This window comes from Bos indicus x Bos taurus, unplaced genomic scaffold (genome assembly GCF_003369695.1).
Source record: "Bos indicus x Bos taurus breed Angus x Brahman F1 hybrid unplaced genomic scaffold, Bos_hybrid_MaternalHap_v2.0 SuperScaffold_100290, whole genome shotgun sequence".
NCBI classification, from domain to species: domain Eukaryota; kingdom Metazoa; phylum Chordata; class Mammalia; order Artiodactyla; family Bovidae; genus Bos; species Bos indicus x Bos taurus.
Window position 1 is genome coordinate 162,242 of NW_020867080.1, and position 7,326 is coordinate 169,567.

The 7,326-nt window shown below is 39.3% G+C and overlaps 1 non-coding gene across 1 annotated transcript; it reads right to left on the reverse strand.

Moving 5' to 3' along the window:
• Positions 1–73, reverse strand: TRNAG-CCC. Its single transcript has one exon. It is a non-coding gene; the product is annotated as a tRNA-Gly (tRNA).
• Positions 74–7,326: the final 7,253 nt, after the last annotated feature.

The following is a 7,326-nucleotide window of genomic DNA, read 5'->3' on the forward strand; positions in this document are numbered from 1 at the left end:
TCCCCTGACCGGGGATCAAACCCGGGACCTCTGCATTGGGAGTGCAGAGTCTTAGCCACTGGACTACCAGGGAAGTCCCAAGAGTATGTTTCTTTTTCTGCATTGTCTCATCATGGACACCATTCTAATTCTTTTATGCCCAAAATAACGGAAAAGGCCTGAGGATTCAACGAAGCAGATACAATTTCCAATACTATTAACAATTCAGAACCAAATAAGTTAAGTGCCTCTGTTGTGAAACCGCCACCATTGAGAACATCTCATTGGACAGTGTTACTTCCTCTTTGTTCCTCAGAAACTCTTTCCTCAACTCTCTCTCATTCTTCTTAGTCTCTAACCCAGCACCTAATGCCCATTACTTGCTTGTGCATCACAGATCTTCATTTTACTTTTTTTTTTTAATATGTATGTCCCTGACTAAAGCATCTCACTTTTACTCCCATAGATCTACCTATAAACATTGACCTAGCAGAGCTATCCTTCTCTCTAAGAAGACATCTTACATATTACTAAAACAATTATTTCCCATCATCTTTTAGGTCAGTTTCAAAGCGAGAATACCACTACACATTTTCTAAGAACTCAAACTAGGCAAGCATTTATCTAGGTACCATGGGGCAGAGTGAATAAAACACAGTCGATAAATAAGAAGTGGACAGGAAGAATCACCACAGTTATAGATGAATCGAGCTTATTGTTTATAATCTGTGGAAGGCTTCGGCAAACAAACTGCCTGTTACATAATGACTCAGCCTGACTGCCTATTAAAATAAGACCCAACACATTAGACACCCAGTTCCCACCAGCTGGTGTGATCTCAAATAACAAGCATAGCCATAATCCTGGTATCCACCTTGTTTCCTGAGAATGCTGGGTGTCCTTGTGCTTCTAATAAAGGCTTTTTTTGTTGCTTCTGTTATCAATACATAAGCTGGCCAAATGACCAGATGTCTTCCTCAGTGTCCAGTTATCACAGGGGTTCCCTGGGAGCCTGGAGGACTAAGGGGACCCTGCCCTGCTTGGGCCCCTGTGGTCTTACCATCCCATTTGGTCTATGTCAGCTGACTCCCTTTCAGTCCAGCCTGGTCTTCTAGTTCATTAAATTCTATTGTATCCCTACTTATATCAATATAATTAATATAAGAGAGTCCAAGAAAATTACAACCCCATCCATCCTCATTTCTGATTCTGTGACTTACTATTTGGACCCAACCAAAATATCAGCCCCTACATATCCTAGTTGGCATTCAGAAAAGACAGAGCTCTCCACCCATTCCCTGTCTCTTATATAACAGACTCATTGATCCTTAGTATCTCTCCAGCTATCATTTGAAAACAACTCAACTCTTGTATCACTTTATTCTACTGGCAACGTCATTCATAATATCACAGTCCAGTGCTTCTCAACAATGCTCCATTTAGAAGCTAATGGGAGTAACTACTAGTTCAAGCACAGAATTCTTAATAGACCATAAAAAGATATTTATTCATGTAAAGTATCACTCATTGCTTTCCCATCATATTCTTTATGTAAGCACTGTGTTGATGTCTCTGTGCAGTAATAATTTCATTTTTGAACTTTGAAATAAGCCTTTAAACGACTTAAGCATCTCCTTAGCTGAGGCATAACCTTCCCAGAGTGTTGATGCCAGCACATATTCAACATTTTCTGACTTCTCACAGCTTATTTTCATAAATTAAAGCTAACAGAAAGCAATTTACAACCTAAATAGCAGACAGAAAATGTAATAAATTAGATTAAACATTTTCTATAGCTGAGTATTCTCTCAGCTAGATTCTTTACTGTCTGAGTCACCAGGAAAGCCAGCTATATTTATTATTTAATAATAAATCTGGCATCTCAGTGGTAAAGCATCCACCTGTCAGTGCAGGAGACACAGGAGGCATGGGTTGGATCTTTGCGTTGGGAAGATCCCCTGGAGGAGGAAATGGAAACCCACTCCAGTATTCTTGCCTGGAGAATTCCTTGGACAGAGGAGCCTGGCGGGCTACAGTCCAAGAGGTCACAAAGACTCAAACACAACTGACCGACTGAGCACACATTATTTAATAATAAATCTGGCATCTCAGAATCAGTAGATTCTGTAGAATGGAACTAGAAGAAATTAGAAATAAAGAGAAATGTTATCATAGAAAAAAACCACACACGATTTCTTGGCCTTTGTAATTTCTGAGGATTTACCTGTAGAGCACAGTCGTAGATGAAGAGGGGTAGCATCCCACTCTCCCCAGGATATAGTGAGACCAAGGGGAGCCTGACTCAGAGTTGTCAAGGTTTAGTTACACATTGTGCATGGAGGCATCTACAAAGATGCAGTAAGATGACCCAGCTTGGAGGTGGAGCAGAGAAAGGGTACTGAAGTGCCTAGCAGGTAGGTGAAAATGCACCATGGAAAAGGTACAGAGTCTGAAGTCCCAGAAACCAGGGTTCAAATCCTAACTACATTTTACAAGTTGACGAGTGTGTAACTTTAGGCAAAGCACTCAATCTTCTTAGACTCAATGTCTTATCTCTGTCATGAGAATTATAAAGAACTACAGTCATCTTTTAGCTCAATGGAAGTTGCACTGAATGTTATGCACTATAGTCTGATTTAGGCTTTGGAAGAGCAGACCAACAATTTGCTCCTAAATAATAGGACTGAGGATTCCAGCCCAAAGGGGAAGCAGGGAGGAGACGAGAAAAGGATTGTTGAAACTCAACCTGATATTAACAATAGAATGAAAACAGATGACTCTGGGGCTCCCAGAAGCCTGCAAAGTTGGAGCAGAATCCAAGTGGGATGAGCTTAAACACCCCAAGGAGGGCACACGATTTGCGGTCTTAGCATTCAGCCCCAGGACACGATGAGCCACTGAGCTCTGCAGCCAGGGGCACTGGAATCATGGTGCTCACAGCAGCCAAGAGTTGGCACTGCTGTGTCCCAGCTGCAACTCATAGAGGAGCAACTGAATTCTAAGAGACTTTTCTATTCTGCTTGGAGGTGGTTTCAGAACATCCTGCCTCAAAGTTAGATTGGTTCTCAAGCTAACGGCTGTTTTGTCCGCAGAAAGAAGAGATGACTCATTCTTGCCTTCCCTCCTAGCTTTAGAAATACACTCGTCCACTCTTTCTCCACCAAGCCCTTACTTAGCAAATGGTTTTCATTACTGAAGGGCCAGTTGTTAGGAGTGTCTCCTGGGCCATGTTTCTGGCAATGGTTTCTTGTCTAGGTAGCTGTGTATTGTTGAAGTATCATCTCCCTCCCAAGTCTGAGATGAAGCCATAGGACCCATCTCACTGTAACAGCAGCCCCAGAGACTGAGAGGCTGAGAAGCCCAGGCTGGATCTAGAACTCTGTTTTTTCAGTTCTGGGTGTGAAGAACCAGGTTTGTGTGTCATCCCTGAGCTCAGCTGCTTTGCGATTCCACTCACCTTGTTCCTTAGTCTCTTTCTGCAGTCAGGGGTCAGAAAGCCTCCTATTTTTCCCTTTATTATCCCTGCAGCCTCAGTCTTAGCTATAAGAGGGTGGTAGGAGATGGTCAATGTGGTTCCATAGAAGTTGAGCATGGTTATAAAGGCACTCTTTCTGCTGCTTCTCCTACATTCTTTAGATAAGAAATAGCATGAATTAGGCAAGTCCTCAAAGATATATGCCTGTCCCTATGTGCAGTGTCTCTACCATAATTGCAATCAAAAAGTATGATTTTAAAATCTTAACTGTTCATTTAAAGTCTCATAAATGTCTGGAAATAACTTTGGAAGGGAATTATAAAATTCTTTGAAAGTCACTGAGTGTGGTGACTTTGGGTGCTCTAAGAGGCAGGTACTAACGTGTAACTGTCAATAAAAATAAATTTATTAGGGAAAACATCTGGAGGATAAAAGGGAAAGAGAGTAGGAGAGCCTTAGACTGTGATGAAGATTTTATACTTGGGTGAGAAATGAGAGAAGGAAGGAGCGCTGGGCAGGACAGTCTAAGACCACAGAGCAGTTCTGCCAAGCCAACGGGGAGGCCCCGAGTCAGAGGAAATGTGCATTAAGCAGGACTGGGCCTGTATTAGTACCCTGTCTGCTCCATCATCAGCTGGGAGCAACCTTGAACAAGTTCACCCTGCCTAAACTTGGTGGCAGATCCAGAGAGAGGGCAACCAGGACCTACCTTCATACACTGTGCTGTCTCCAGTAAGGGATGGAAGTGCCCTTCCTGGGTCGCTACAACATGAAGAAAGTTGCAAAGAAGGAGTAAAAGATTCTGTCTTCGTGCATATGAAGTTTGAATGTTATTAAAATATCCCAATTCTTCCCCAATTGGCTGAGAGTCAACACAACTCCAACTAAAATGGCAAGGGGTTTTAAGATTTGTTGGTTGTTTTTCAGTAGAACTTAACAGGAAAATTACATGGAGGAAACAAAGTGAAGGAAGAGACACCCTTGGAGAAAAAAGAACTGGGAAATTTTGCTTCTCCACGTCTCAGATATCCTCCTAGTACACTAAGAAATGATGGTGTTGGTTCTGGAAGAGACAAAATAGCACAATGGGGTAGAATCTAGAGCCCAGAGTACACTAACATGTATATGGAAGTGTGATATGTGCTATAAAGTTGGGAAAGATATTCTCTATTACACTCTGAAAATGAGTCATCCATGTACAGAAAAAAATGAAATTCATTTCTGACTTACACCAACTACAAAAATTAATTTCCAGTTAACTAAGGATCTAAATGTTTAGTCATTAATGACTTCCTAGAAGGGAAATAGCTCTTAAATGGACAAAAAATATAGGCTATAATAAAAAGATTGATAAATCTTACTACATTAAAAAAAAAACTTTATAGATATCTAAATATATAAAACAGAGAAAGAAAAGCCAAAAACTGAGATAAAATATTTGCAATGCACATAGTCATAAAAATGGTTTCCATGAAACTTTAGAGCATCTGAAATCAAATTTAGAAAAATATACACTCAGTAGAAAAGTGGAACAAAAATAGAAATAGCAACTAACAAAGCAAAGCGAACCATGATAAGATATCATTTAACTTTGGGGAAAATTTTAGAAGCTGAACAGTTGCAAGTACTGGTCAGAGTGCAGACAAAGAATTCTCATAAGGTTCTAATGGGAATTGAAGTTATAACAGTCTATTTGTAGAGCAAATTTTCATTGTCTAGTAAATTTTAGAATATGCGTTCCTTATAATCATCTATTACAATTAAGGTTTTTAAATATTAATAAAGGTATTACAGCATTATTCATAGTAACATTGAAAACAGTTGATACAGAAAATGTTTTTTTTTTTTTTAATTGTGGGCAGAATTTAAACACAATTCCATGATTCTGTGTTAAACAATCCTTTCCTGCCCCAGAGTTAAATAAAACTGAGCCATGTAACCATGGTCCTATGTTAAGCAATACTGAGAAAAAAGCAAAATAAATTAGCTTGCTGCAAGAAATACTTGCTCCTGGAGATAAGCCTATGAACCATCTGAAATAACCTTCATTACAAACTAATAATTCTCCTAACAGCTTAAGACTATCAGATTCACCAAGATTCTCTTCAAAACCCTTGCTCCAAAGATAATGCCATATATCCTGCTCAATCTCAAACTGTTTCCTTTCTTGTAAGGCCCACCTTAAAATCACCCAGCCCAATTCCTAAAACTCCATAAATATTCTCCCTGGCTTTCTCACTTCTGAAACACTTTTAAAATTGTCAATATTGTTTCTGCTTTACTGCAGTAAGTCTAATAAACTTTACTTGATCAGCAAGTTTTTCTGGTGATCTTTTGGGCTGTCAACAGTAGTAGATTTAAACAATGAATATACTATAAAAAGAAAGAGATCTATAACTATACATATACATATATATACATAACTATACATACCAGTATGAATAAATCTCACAAACATTGAACTTAAAAACAGTAACAATAAAATAAAAACCTATAGATATAGTTTTTAGCTCTGTCTAAACAAAATTTAAATAAGTGCAAATCAAGTTAAATTATTTAAGGATACCTACAAATGTGATCAAAGTTGAGAATTATAGACAACATGAACCAAGTTCAGAGTGTGGAGAATGGAGAGAGAGATAGGCTTGCAGTCTGAAAATGTTTGAACAGTATTTGTTATGTTTTAGCTCATTTGAATTAAAGTGGTGGCCTCATAGGTATTCATTATGGTGTCATTTAAACTTTTTTGCAATTTTCATTATTTCACTATTTTAAAGGAAAAACAATTGTAGGGCATAATACTTCATGGTCATTGTTTTCAGGAAGAGGGAATGGTAGCATCAAATGCTGCAGAGTATTCAAGTTGCAGAAAATTAACAAGTGTCCTCTGGATTCAAGGACCTGGCAAATTCTCATTCACTCAGGGTCAGGAGAGTGGGTGGTAGCAACGGAGATTGAGAAGAGGTAGGAAATTGTGGAGGTGGAGACCGGGTAAATGGACAACATTTATGAAAGAGATCCTGACTCCAGCTGAACTGGTGTCAGATGGTCTGTTGTTTTTTTGTGTGTTTTATATAGTCACTAAGTCATGTCTGACTCCTTGCGACCCCACAGACTGCAGCACACCAGACTTCCCTGTCCTTGACTTCCTCCCAGAGTATGCTCAAAGTCATGTTCATCGAGTCAGTGATGCTATCCAAAATCTCATCCTATGCTACTTCTGGCAGCTTTTGCTTTCAATCTTTCCCAGCATCAGACTGTTTTCCAATGGTTTGGCTCTTCACATCAGGTGGCCAAAGTTTTGGAACTTCAGCTTCAGCATCAGTCCTTCCAATGAATATTCAGGGTTGATTTCCTTTAGGATTGACTGTTTTGATCTCTTTGAAGTCCAAGGGACTCTCAAGAATCTTCTCCAGTACCACAGTTGGAAAGCATGAATTGTTCAGTGCTCAACCTTCTTTATGGTCCAACTCTCACTTTCGTACACGAGTACTGGAAAAACCATAGCTTTGACTATACGGACATTTGTCAGCAAAGTTACATCTCTGCCTTTTAATAAACTGTCTAGGTTTGTCATAACTTTTCTTCCAAAAAGCAAATTACTTTTAATTTCATGGCTGCAGTCACCACCTGCAGTGATTTTGGAACCCCAGAAAATAACTGTCACAGAAAACTGTTTTCCACTTTTCCCCCTTATATTCACCATGAAGTGATGGGACCAGATGCCATGATGTTAGATTTTTGAATTTGAGTTTTGAGCCAGCTTAAGAAGGTCTGGACACAGTTAAAAAGCGAACCTATTATGAAGGAGTTAATCGTGTGCTTTTCCCTGTGTTCATCCATGTCACACTTGAAACCAACAGACACTGTAA